The following is a 14,761-nucleotide window of genomic DNA, read 5'->3' as shown; positions in this document are numbered from 1 at the left end:
CCAGCAGCCCTAGCTCATCTTCATGTCACCATGACCAAGCTTCCAACCAGAAATGATAGCTCATACCTAGCTCACCATGACCAAGCATCCAACCAGCACATGCTGAGGTCAGCATGACCAGCAACTTCAAGGGCTTACAACTTGGGCTTCTCTTAATCAAATTAGGACTTTAAGCACTCTAAATTGAAGTTCAGAATGTCTTCTTTCCAGCCATATGTTATTTGGGCCAATCCAAGGTCGGAGGAAGAAGTTAAGGCCGAAACAAATTGCTAACTCATTTTCCGCGCTGATAAGATCCATCCTGAGCATGGTTCTGTGTTTGCTAGGTAACGGACTCCAGATTTATCCAATGGGGCTGAATTTTGGATATGTTATAGTACACACCAATTGGAGCAACTTTCATGAAGAATGTGGCCTCATCCGAGCTATGTAGGTTGCTGAAACAAAGCTTGCAATATGACCTACGGAACTGGACTGGCAGGGGGCTGTAGCCATAATGAATTTGTCTTTAAGCTCTTCATCAATTCATCCAAATTAGGCCTTAACATGCTTGAATTGCATGAATTATGTTCTCCAAAGCCATCATTGTTACCTAAAGCTCAATTAACTGAAAGATAAACACAAAAAGGATTAAAAGCACAAGTTTAACTCAAAAACATAACCAAATCATAAGCTAGAAGGGTAAGAAATAATATACAATTATGAACCGATCACCCAGGCGGAAGGTCAACTAACTCCCAGACCTTGTTTTTGTCCATTGAGCTTATCTCATCTTGCATAGCAGTCATCCACTCTTTACTAGCTAAAGATGATAGCGCTTCCTTATAAGAAGCAGGCTCTTCTTCATCTATTGGAGTACACAAGAAAGTTTCCCCTTCAATTTCAAAAAATCGACGGGGAATATTTCCTCGTTTGCTCTTGCGCACCATTAAATCTTGAGTTTCTAGTGGTGTACCATCCTTTGGTATACTCCCACTAGGTTGCAGATCATTGTCACTTTCTTTAGCGATTACTGGATTAGGAGTCAATTCCCCATCCTCGCTTAAAGATTGTGAAATATCTTCACTTCCTTCCAACTCATGGAGGTCAAGATTCTTTTGGGCATCACCAATGCTAGGAAAATCATTCTCTATGAAATTCACATTTCGGGAATCTATTTTAGTCATTCCTCCATCAGCATGTTCACCATACATCACATAGCCTTTCGAGTGCTCGCAATACCTTATGAAGATATGTTTTTTACCTCGAGGGCCAAGCTTTCCATGCTTGTGGAAAGTATTATGAACAAAACCAGCTGATCCCCAAGGGCGCAAATGCCCCAAATTGGGCTTTTCGCCTTTCCATAATTCATAAGGGGTTGAAGTGACTGATTGGGAAGGCACTCGGTTAAGAATGTAGGCAGCAGTTAATATTGCATCTCCCCAAAACGAAATTGGGAGATTAGCTTGCGCCATCATAGACCTAACCATGTCTAATAAAGTTCTATTCCTTCTCTCCGCAACACCATTTTGTTGCGGTGTATAAGGAACAGTAAGTTGTCTGCGTATCCCCTTATTTTCACATAGTTCTTTAAACTGTTCAGATAAGTACTCGCGTCCGCGGTCTGTGCGAAGAGCCTTTAAACTCTTCTCTGTCTGATTCTCAACCTCAGCTATAAAACGCTTGAAACAATCCAAGGCTTCATAGCGGTGAGCGATCAGATAGACATAACCATATCGCGTGTAATCATCAATAAATGTGAGAAAATAAGAGGCGCCATGACGTGCCTTCACACTCATAGGTCCACAAATGTCCGAGTGAACTAACTCTAGCGGTTGAGTAGCTCTCTTAGCCTTACCAAAAGGCTTTCTTATAGCTTTACCAGCCAGACAACATTCACATATAGGTAGGTCAACTTTAGCGAGTGAGCCTAAAAGACCTTCTCTAGCTAACCTTGTCATCCTGTCACGTCCTATATGTCCTAGTCTAGCATGCCAAGTTGCAGAATCAACATGTACATCAGTATAAGCTATATAAGAAGATGAGTAATCAGAATCATTCAAATCCAAATAAAAGAAGTTACTCCTTAAAAAACCATGACCAACAATTGTACCATCCAATAACACATCCAAACCAAAAGAAGAAAACTTAAAACAATATCCATCACGCAAACACTCTAAAACTGAAAATAGATTATGCTGAATTCCAGGAACATAGAGCACATTATTGAGGAGCAATGTGCGCCCATTGCGCATCTGAAGTTGATATGAACCAACTCCCAAAGCTTCTATATGGCTTCCATCACCCATGAACACACCAGAGGTGCCCTTTGGAATTCGTCGATAATCCAAAAAACCTTCTCGATCTCGAGTCACATGTTTGGTTGCTCCCGTATCTACAATCCACCCAGAGGACGTATTAGCAACTAAAACATGTTCACATACATATATGTGGGAAGGTTTAGTCAAGAAAGATACCTTCTTCGGCTCAGTACAATCACGAGCGAAGTGACCCTTCTTATCACAGTTATAGCATTTGACTTTGGACAAGTCTTTCTTCCCACCACGTTTGCCCCGACGGCGCTTGGTTTTGTTGTCATCCTTTGGTGCAAGCTTGTTTGCCCCATCCTGCTTATCTGTCTTTCTTTTTCCTTTATGGTTAGACCCTTTAGTCTTAGACGTGCCACCCTGGGCGAAAAGGACAGTAGCATTGGTCGCCTCTTGGCGCTCCGATTCTAGCTCAACATGACGAGAAATATCAGAAAAGTTCTTGATATTCTCATTATGTGTCATGATTTGTTTCATGGAGCTCCATGAATCTGGCAGGGATCTGATGACTGCCTGCACTTGCTGCTCATCAGTGAGGGTATTTCCAGCAGCTTTTAAGTCACGTATCATGCTAGAAAGCACCCTTAAGTGCTCATGAATCGTGTGCTTAGGATTTTTGCGGTATACCTCAAACTTCAGGACCAAACTTCTAAGTCGAGTGGTGGACGTACCACCAAAATCAAACTTTAGTTGATCCCATAAAGCCTTGGCAGTAGGGTAGCTCTCATATCCCCCAATAAGATCATTGTGCATGCTGCTTAGCATAGTAAAGCGCGCACAACGATCCTTTTTGAACCAAGTCTGATAAGCTTCAAGATCACGGCGATGTTGGGCCGTTTGCCCAACCTCAGGTTCGACCATTGAATTGGTTAATGTTTCCAATAACTCCTGCTCATTCAAGAGATATTGAATTTTCCTATGCCAAATATCATAGTTGGTACCCTCAAGTTTGTCTCCCTTATTTAGGTCAGCAACAACATTTTTGGTGGCCATTATCTATAAAACACAAGGATTGACTTTAGTATTAGCGTTTTGCACATTTCTATTTGTTTCAAAAATAAATTGAAAAGAATTATCCTTCCTTACAAATTTGGACTCGAAAATTTGCTATGCTTATAATCATCACCCAAAAAAGCAAGTCTAAATAAACATTTTCAATTACTTTTAAACAAATTTCTACTTAGAAAACACAAAGTTTCCAAACCAAACAAAAGTTTGCGCAGTTTCAAAAAAGCGCATGGGCCTCTCATAGATCTAAAATTGGGAATCCATTTAATAGGTTAACCAACGAAAGTCCACCGAAAAAATGTGACCAGGTAAGTTTCGGGAGTAGTGGTGGAGATGAACTCGCTTAAATACCATTTCCTCTTAAACACCAAAGGTGTTTCCTAAATAACTTGCCTAGACATCACACATTTTTGGGTAGTCAATTCCACTAGTATGACCCATAAATTAACTCAACCAATCTTAAGTCCATATTTGGCATGCTAAATATGAACAACTTAATAACATATTTAGTTTCTAAATGACATGTCATTATGTTGCAACTTCATAAACAAACAATTATTCATTTATTCCAAGTGATACTTAGCCAAATGATTTTTAGAAAAATAGACGGAAGGAGTCCACGATTGGATTCCGTATGTCTAAGATGAAGCTCTACAAAGGGCATACGTGCTCTCACGCGCCTTCAAAGAGGATGTGTTCACAAAGAACACTGTTCACGAAGAACACTATTCATCTTGCTGAAATTTCCAGAAAAAATTTCCAGATTTTCATGATCATTTGGCCATCTTTGGAGACCTCTATCTCCTTCGTTATGCATCCAAATGACGCATACGATATATCATTGGAAAGCTCATGCAACAGAGAATATGCTAAGGCAAAGAAACAGCATTGAAAAACAATTTAACAGCATACAAACATGCTCTAAAAAACTCAAAAACAAACTGTTTTTCATGCTCTTTGGTTTCAATTTTTTCTCCTAAACCACTTCTTTAAATTGTACGAAAATTTAAAGGTAAGTTCTCATCACATAGAGGAACATACTTCATGGAAAGAAAACATCAAAAAAACAATCAAACAAAAAACGAAGTTTCTTGGTTCATGCTTTCACGGTAGTTCTTGCGGAAGAAAAAACACATTCTCATGCATCAATCAACATGGCGAAAAGCAAGCATACAAGCTCTGATACCACTGTTAATTATCGTTAATATATATTCGGAATAAGGTACTGCATACCTTGCGGAAGATTCCAAGTGAAAAACCGCTTGCAATTACTAGCCCGCCGAGATGCTTCCACGTCACGAACACGCCAACAAGATTCTACACGTTCCTCGTCTCCAAGGTCGTTGGATTGGCTATGAAAGTTACTCCATTGATTCCACGTACCCAAGACCAAGGCTCTTGGTGAATTGCCTAAAGGAGAGTGTTTAGGGAGATATGAGGTTTCTCTCTTTGTGGGTGTAAAACTCACTACAACTCTTTGATATGCACTCACACTTCTTGTCTCACACACACCAACTTAGAGAGTATGCACTAATGCTTCTCATCATTTTTTTTTCACTTGCACACACTCCATCTATTTATAGGAGTTGTTTTAGCTCATCTCAAGAGAGCATAAAACATACACTAGTGCTTAAGTTGGTAGTGCCTTAAAACAAGGTTTAGTGCCTTAAAACAAGGATTAGTGTAGTGCCATAAAACAAGGCTAAGTGCCTTAATTTGTGTAGTGCCATAAAACAAGGCTAAGTGCCTTAATTTGTGTAGTGCCATAAAACAAGGATTAGTGCATAATCATTGTTTTATTACATCTCCCACTCACCCACATAGGGTGTGATGACCTTGTTTTATTACAAAACCAAAAGTCAGCTTCTTGTGAAACCAACTTCAAAACCAACCAGAGAAATCAAACTTATAGATAACAATATGCAACAACCTAAACAAAGACACCCCGTTGAGCAAATTTACACAAGAGGATGAAAGCTATAACTAGAAATTATGCCTTGTTAATATGAATGTGACAAAACGTGTTGCAAGAATTCTAACTGCTCTAGTATCTAACATCATTTGACAAACTTCAAATCACTATGTAAAGCTCATAATAGAAGCTTTTAGCATTTAAATGATACCTTATGAGAGGACATCGGTTTTATCAAAATCTTCTTCCAATTAATTAGACACATACAACTAATCAAAGATCATATTCGAACATTTCTAATTTAAAACCACGGAATGGACGTTACAAGAATTATAAACCTCCCAATAATGAAATTAGCTATAACAAACTAAGATAATCTAGAAATTAAAACATCATTCTGCAAAAAGTTTAGCCATAGTAATTGTTTGTGGGTAAAATTACCCTAAGGTTAAGCTTCATATGGATTGGAATTCTATTCAGAGATGGACTTCTACTCCAATGCTAATTAGGAAGCCTACTTCTACAAGGATTTGATTATCTCCAAGCAATTATATAAAGACAACTCTCAAACTTGAGAGGGGTTTCAGGAGGCTTTTCTCTCGCATCCACTTGCGAGAACTCAACCCTACTATATCAATATTTGATCTTGTTCATCATAATTATGAGTGTTATGGGTGTAATTGGGATATGGGTTGTGAGGATTGAATACTTTGTACTTTTGTACTTCTTCATTCAATAGTGAAAACACCTAATAGCTTGTGAACGTAGCCCAATTATGGGTGAACCAAGTAAATCTCTTGTGTCTCATGATTGCATATTCTTACTCAATTTCTATTTACAAGTGCAATCCCTAAGCATTAGAACTCATTCTAGGGGATGACCTGCTTGGTCATGCCAACTTGGTTTGGAAGGATTACCGACCTCAATCTCGAAGAGGTCATTTTCTGTTGAATCAATTTTAGGCATCAATAGTAACCTAGAACACACAAAACCAAATATTTCATGCATAACTTAACTATTCAAATTAGATAATAGGATCATATGTATGTCATCAAAGAGACCTGAAGGAGTGAAGCTAATGCCTCAAACGCAGAGATGGTGACTTGTACATAGTTCAACAAGTTATCAGGTAATAAAATAAAAACAAAACAAAAAATGACCTGGACATTCAAGGATGGAGTCTTTGATCTTTGAGCATAAAAATAATACCTCGTGTTTTCAACTTCAATTTTTCAGCATTGCAATTGCAAGACTATAATTCGCAATCCAGCGAGGGTGAGCTAACTCCAAAAACCCTTCAAAACAGAAATCAAAGGCATATGTCAATAGATATTGTGATAAATAGATTAAAATCCCATGAACAAGCTTTTTATAATAAAGATCAAACTATAGAAAATAAAATGCAGTCTGACGAGAAGCAGAGAAATCAATGAAAAATGAAGAGAGGTGAGGCAACCTTCTCCACAAATAAAAAAATAGATTTTTTTTTTTATACCATCCAACGCCTACTATGGAAAAGATGCAAGCTTCCACCATAAAAATAGTTTTATGATTGGAGATTTAGAGTAAGGTTAAAAGCACAACAATTAGGTTTGGCAAAAAAAAACACACACACACACACAACAACAATTAAGATACTATTCCAACAAGCTAATGGTCCCATATATGAGATGCCTGCTGGATTCATTTCCAACCTCTAAATCAACATTTATCATCATTTTTTCTAACATTTAAGGTCAACTTCTAACGTCTCTTGCTAACTCCGCAAGAATCTCCATAGGAAACCTCAATACTGATTCGAGGCTAGGTTCTTCTAATTTCTTTGACCGAGAAGAGGGTATAGCTGGCTTGGTAGTTCGATGACCGGGCCCTGATGTGTAGTTCTGCTCTCCTAATCCTTCATTGCTCTAAGTGATTGTTGTTAAAAAAAAAACCCTCAATAAAAATAAGAAATCCTATTAGCACTACTACAGAGTGGTGACATACAATTAGATCTATTAACAAATTAATCTATGCATTTGGAGGCTTCTTTAGATTGCTGAAATAAATATTTTCCTACATATGATGAATACATAGAATTTTTCTTAATCTACAATATTTTTACTATGAAAATTCCCGTCGATTATAAATACCAAGCATAAAACCTTATGCAAAGAAAGTGTAAAATATGAAATCAATATCAGCACATCAGAAAATTTTCATCAAATAAGTGCACAATATAATAATGACCAGCACACAAGGGACGGTTGTAAATCCCATCGTCCATTTTAGGACAACTTTTCTTGATCTTCCATTTGGGGTACAATATCCCATTACTTAAACAAGCATTCCTTTGTTAATAGGTTTTGAATGGATAAATTTAATAAAGAAACCAACAAAAGTTTAGAGGATGTTGCTTACCAACCTTATAGGGCAATGAGCAAATTATACATAAAAATTTCTTACTCTACAATTAGATCCATTCAAAAATTATAATAACTATTTTCAATAAATGAATTAGTTATGTGTAGATTATTTTCTCCTCTCCACCAAGATGCTCAAAATGCTACGCATCTACACAAAGACACCCTAATGAGAAAATTTACACTAGAGGATGAAAACTAGAACAAAAAATTATGAGGGAGCCAAAACGTCAAACACAAAGTTTAGTTATATGCTATTTTGGCCTATTGAGTAAACTATTACCTACAAAAGTATTAAATTGAAATGAATGGTTTTTTTTTCATACATGTAGTATGATTTTACTACTATATTCATGTTGGAATACAATTTTGATAAGTATTGATTTCAAATTTTACACTCATTTCAAAAATTTCTAATGTGCTGATATTGATTTTTGATGGTGACATACAATATAAGAAATTTCTATTGTAGAATGATTTTACTACTATATTCATGTTGGAATACAATTTTGATAAGTATTGATTTCGAATTTTACACTCATTTCAAAAATTTCTGATGTGCTGATATTGATTTTTGATGGTGACATACAATATAAGAAATTTCTATTGTAGAATGATTTTACTACTATATTCATGTTGGAATACAATTTTGATAAGTATTGATTTCGAATTTTACACTCATTTCAAAAATTTCTGATGTGCTGATATTGATTTTTGATGGTGACATACAATATAAGTGTTTGTGCCTGATAAATCTCGGCCATGAGCTGGCCGAAGGAGCCCCTTCTCTCGGCCCTGGCACTTGTTTGCAGAAGCTGAAACGCAGCATTTCGCCAGGGAATTTCACCTTCCTAAAAATAAAAGAAGGAAATGCTAAGGCATGATCATCTCGGCCTCAAGCATAGGCCGAGGCCGAGGCCGAACAAATTTGCGGCCAAGGCTTTAAAGGCAAATCATCACGTGACAGCAGGGTCCCAGGCTTCATTTAATGAAGTAGTGCCTGTTTAATGCAGCAAAACTCATTGGCCACAAAGTAGCATTTAATGCATGAGGAAAGGTGGGAAGTGACTGAAGTCAGGATTTGGTGATAAAGATCATAGTGATTAGACGTGGACATTTTCACAAGAATTCTGACAGCTTGAGATGTTGGTTCACCAGCTATCCAGGCCATAAATGCGTCTCCACGGCCAGAGGTTCAGAACCCACGATCGAGAGCGGCGGCCGAGATTCACCGGGATTTCTGGAGTCTCACCACCATACTTCACGATCCCAAATGTCGATTGGACTGCCCACTTGAGCTAATCAGACTCCACTATGCGTAAATTCAGCCTCGATTACTCATCCAGGGACTCTTCCTATAAATACAAGACTCGAGCTACATTCAAAAGGTTCAACACCAAAACAAGCCTCCCACGGAGCAACTTATTTTTTCCTGTAATGCACTTTCAATATCTTTACTTGCTTTCCTAAGAGTAGTGTTAGATTGTAAGCAGAATCCATTCATCAATATATCATACGACCCTTGATTTTCAAGGCGCCGGAGCACCATCCTTGTTGTTCGTTCACTCACCCCATATATCATACGACCGTCGCTCCCTGAGCAGCGCGCCGGAGCACCGCCCAAAATCCATCACTCGACGGCCTTGTAGTTCAGGCCGTGAACCTAACAGCCGAGACCAGTTCCTCTCTCGGCTACAATCGTTTGACTAGGAAGACAGATCAAACAGGCGCACCATCCATCCATCCAAAACTCATCGAAACATCAAATGCACGGTAAACCGTGCTGGCATGCCCGTGCACAACCGCACCGCACCCAAAAGCAGGAAACCCCGTGTTAACGCACATCCCCTTGGCCCGGAACTCCAGGCCGTGAGATTTGCGCCGCAGACAATAAGAAATTTGTGTTGTAGTATGATTTTACTACTATATTCATGTTGTATGATTTCAGTTATAGATTCCCGAAATAAATATTTCCTACATATGATAAATACATAAAAAAAATTCTTAATCTAAAATCTTTTTACTATGAAAATTCATGTCGATTATAAATACCAAGCATAATATTAAACCTTATGGAAAGAAAGTGTAAAATCTAAAATCAATATCAGCACATCAGAAATTTTTCATCAAATAAGTGCACAATATAATAACGATCAGCACATCGTGTATGTTTCTAAATCCCATCGTCCATTTTAGGACAACTTTTTCTTCATATTTCATTTGGGTACAACATCCCATTACTTAAACAAACATTCCTTTTTTAACATGTTTTGAATTCATAGTTTCAATAAAGAAGCCAACAAAAGTTTAGAGGATGTTGCTTACCACGATTAGGGGCAACCAAAGCTCTTGGACCGGATGGGATGCTAGCTTTATTCTATCAGCCCTATTGGGATATTAGTGGTTCTGATATTTGCCAACTTTGCTTGAACATTCTTAATGGGAGTGAGGGGGTGATGGGGTGGCCGATTTCAACCATACACTGATTACTCTTATTTCAAAAATCAACTCACCTTCTCAGGTAATAGAATTTCGTCTCATTGGTCTTTGTAATGTCCTCTACAAAATTATTTCCAAAGTTCTTGCTAACACATTGAAGAAATCATTACTGGACTTTATTTTTGAATATCAAAGTGCTTTTATACCTCATCGATTGATCATGGATAACGGTCTCGCAGCCCTTGAAACTATCCATTGTCTGAATTGAAGAGGAAAGATGGGGAGGCGAAAGGTTATTCTGAAACTTGATATCACCAAGGGTTGTGATCGGGAAAATTGGGTCTTTTTCAAGTGCATGATGCCTACAATGGAGTTCACTGACTATTTTATTAAGTTGATTATGAGTTTTATTACTTATGTCTTGTACTCTTTATTGTTGCATGGGAGACCGTTTGGCCATATCATTCCTTCTCAAGGTCTTCGCCAAGGAGATCCTATTTCGTCGTATCTTTTCCTTATTGTGGCTAAAGGTTTCTCTACCCTACTCCAAAAAGTTGATTGGGACTCGCGTGTCCGCGAGGTTTCTATTGCCTCATATGCACCGTCTATTAACCACATATTGTTTGTTGATGATAGTCTTTTATTTTGTGATGCTGATTCTTCGTAGATTAAGGAATTAAGGAGTTGAAACAGCTCTTTTGCCTCTATGAGGAGGCTTTGGGACAACAAATAAATTTTGAAAAGTCTGCGCTCTGTTTTAGCCTATCTACCCAAGAGTTAGTTCATGTCCAAATCTAAGCATTATGAGTGTCGGTTGTCCCTTGTCATGAACACTATATGGGCCTTCGTACTATCGCTGGCAAAAAATAAAAAAAACACATGTTCACTACTACAAAAAAGGCAAAAGACGACGGGAATTCACCGTCGTGTTTCCGGTTTTCAAACCGTCGTGAAATCGACCGGCATCTTTTCCAAAATAAAACCACGACGGTAAATCCCCGTCGTTGTTATAACAAACAACGTCATTAACAAATAACAACCGACGTCTGTATACTAAAAAATGAGCCAAAAAAATTGTCAAGGATACGAATAGACGTTTTTCTTTTAACAAAAAACCGTTGTTTAAATAAATAAAAGAAACCTTACATAGGCGTTTTTCTTTGCTGACTCCTAAGAAATGATGGCAACCCCTCTACTAGTTTTTTTAATCTCAATCTTGATGGTGCGCTTAATTTAACCTCAGGGTTACATGGTGTTGGTGTGGTTGTGAATGATTCTTTGGGTCGACTTTGTGGTGTGGTAGCTATGTGGGCTCAATTTGTTTGCCCTAAAAATTGGAATTTCCTTTGCGGTTGATGCCTCTTTTTCACCTTTAATAGTTGAGTCTAATTCCTTGAATGCAATCCAACTTCCTCTTAAGGAGGAGACCTGCTATGCGGCGGGGGTCCTTGTTGAAGAAATTCTACGACTTCTTGCATCTAATTCTCATGATTGTCTTGTGCTCTTCAGCCTTAGTTAGAAGGACTTGTCTTTTTGGTTTACTGACCCAACACTTTGGTTAAAGGATTGTCTGTGTGAGGACAATCCTGATAGTTTTGATGATTGACTCTCTTGTAGTCTTTGGAATGTATGGTACTCTTTCTTCCGCTGGGGTTTTATCTTTTTTAGTTTTCCCTAGAAAGGTTTTAACGAGTCCACCTATTACATGTTGTTGCATCTTATAATGATTTGATTGTTAACTTGAGTTAACCTAACAAATTAAGGAGATTTATTTCCTAAGTTAATTAGGTGATTTATTTCCGTTTTCTCATATAGTTGACAATTCTTGTATAATTAGGGGATATTCTCCTAATTAATTCTTGTATCTATCTCTTTGTAAAGTACACTTGTAAACTCCTATATATTCCTTCTTACGGGGAAGAATACAATTAACCTGAAGTATTCAAACCATATTCATATTTTAGCATTGATTATCTAATGATATATTACATTCTTATAAAAACAAAAACAAAAACAAAAGAAGCACCATACTCATTCCAACAAAAAAAGTAAGTTTGTATATATTATGGGGCCGTTTACTTACCAAGAATGGAGGAAATAAGGAATCAAGGAAGTAATAAATCGGTATGGGAAGAATCATTCCGATTAAGTTGTTTACTAACCATATGGAATCATCACAGGAATGGAGTTGAATCCCATTGTTATTGTTTACTAATTCTCATGAATTAGAACCTCCATTAATTTTGATTACTAAAATGCCCTCCACGTATAAATATATATTTTTCACCTGAATAACTTGTAAAAAAGAAAATTGACAAAACTTTATTTTATAACTAATGCATAATATAAGATACTATATGACAAGTGATGAAAAAACTAGTATATAATAATATAAGGAATACTAACCTCTTCGCACGCACTTCCGCACTTGCGAGAGGTTTTTTATTTTTAAAATTTTAAAATTATTTTAGAATTAAAAAAGATAATGGGCAATTGTGTTCCATAAAAATAGGATCCATTATCTGATTTTTCTTTTATTTTTTTTTTAAAGAAAAGTATGAATTTACCATATTATTCTCATTTAATGAATAATTTCAATTCTTAATGTTTGCATTAACCAATGACATTTTCTGGTATTTTGAATGTTTTACCATTCTCTGCCTTTTGGTTAATATATGTAGATAATAGAATAAAAAAAACAAATATGACATAGTGATAAGAACCATAACAAGGCAAGTAGAGGATAGCAACCAAGGTGAAAAGTGAAATTTGCTTTTTCCAACGGTAATTAATAAATAGCTATTGAATTTTTTTTTAGACTTTGAGGTGTTTTGGAATTATTGTAAAGTGGTAAGGGTATTTTTGGAAGGTAGTAAGGGAAAAAAGGAATTAGATCAATTACTCCTCCTAGTTGATTCGATTCCTGGTTTTGAGGGAATGTGATTACGGATTTTGAGATAGGGCCCACACATTTTTTCATTCTTGATTGCAAGTGAATGCAGAGATAGTCAGGAATGGAAATCATTCTATTTCTTTCCATACCCATTACTGATAAATTAACATACCCTATAAGTTATGAAAATTAATAGCATACAAATACTAGAAAAAACTATACAATAACATTATCTTTCTAGTGTTTTGTTCCCACCAATGTTATCTCCCCTTCCCTTGCGATTTGGGCTTTCTCCAATTCTTTGGGTTTTTTCCTAGTTTAATGGAGTTACACATTTTGACCAAATAAATAAATAAATTCCCAAGCCAAATGTTTTTGCATTAAATCGGGATGAGAGATAAAGGTGGAGTGCTGCTATTTCCACCCATCTGTCATATTTTTCTACTCACCTTATCTTCAAAATTTTGATGACAAATTTATGTCATTGTAAAATGACTTATGAGGACAAATTTATAACCCTCTCTCTCTCTCTCTCTCACATGCACCCACCCCCATATTTTCTTTTATTTTTTATATTTTTTTCCAAAACCCACACCCATCTCCGGGGGCTGTACAACCACCTCTGTCACTAGTTCAGGTGTTGGTTTCGGATGGTCTTCCTGGACCTCCTTAATTGTAATGCTTTTTGGGGAATTTCTCTTAGCTGGGGCATAGCGCCTCCATATGAAAAATCCTCTTTTGAATGCTCTGTACTTTGCCTCCAGTGGCGTTGGAATGATATATATATACAGGGCCGGCCCTGACTTTTCGGTGGCCCTAGGCAATAAACTAAATGAGGCCCTTTCCCTTAGTATATATACAATTGCAAAAAAAACAACAAATAAAATGATTTTATGTAGAGTGTAGCCATATCTCCATATAAAACAATAAAATTCTGATTACATATTTAATATCATGAAGGAAATTAAAAATTTACAAACCAACATTCCAACAACCAATAATGGGAACATGTCAAGATACATTAAAACTAAGTGTTTGTTCAAAATACCAAACCCTTTCCCTTGAGATTAGCTTCTGGCTTCAAGCTTCATCACATGAGTTTAGTAAAATCAGCTTTGAAAACAACATATGAAATGGTTGCAGCAAATTTGAATGGGTACAAAATCTTCCTGTAGCCTTCTTCCTCCCAAACAGGCAGCCAATAAGAGATCCATCCCATTACAATGTGCAAATATCTGAAGCTTTCCCTTTATCAAATAGCTGCTTGATTTCCTCTGCACCATTTACAATAAAAAAAGTAAAAACTGTAACATTAAAAGTACAATCAATCACTGAAAAATCCTTGATCTTCTGGCACTTTGAGAAACTCCACTCCGTACCTTCACTTGATTCATGTACATCTGCAATGATAAGATATATGCAAGATTTTGTTAGAGAAGTTTAGTAGATGTCATTGTGCAGTTTTATAGCGACTTATATAAGGAGACTTGGGGGATTATCTCCACCAGGCAGAGTATGTTTTGCCTTAGAAACAAATCCAAATTAAGTTAGCTAGCTGTATGCTGTAAGTTAGCGGCTTGATATCTAGAAAAGTCAAATTAGATTGCCAGTATGAATCTATAATTATCCTTTGCGGAGTTTCCTAGAGACAAAAAACAAGTTAGACAAGAATAAAATCTGAACAATAATCTGATTACCACTCTGTATCTCTCTATGTTTTGTTCCTATTGGAAATTGAATTGAAACAATAGTTTGCTGGGTAGGAATAAATATAAAGAAAAAATTATAAATCTGATTACCT

Source organism: Prunus avium, chromosome 2 (genome assembly GCF_965620075.1).
Source record: "Prunus avium chromosome 2, drPruAviu1.hap1.1, whole genome shotgun sequence".
NCBI classification, from domain to species: Eukaryota; Viridiplantae; Streptophyta; class Magnoliopsida; order Rosales; family Rosaceae; genus Prunus; species Prunus avium.
Note: the sequence above shows the minus strand (reverse complement) of the source record.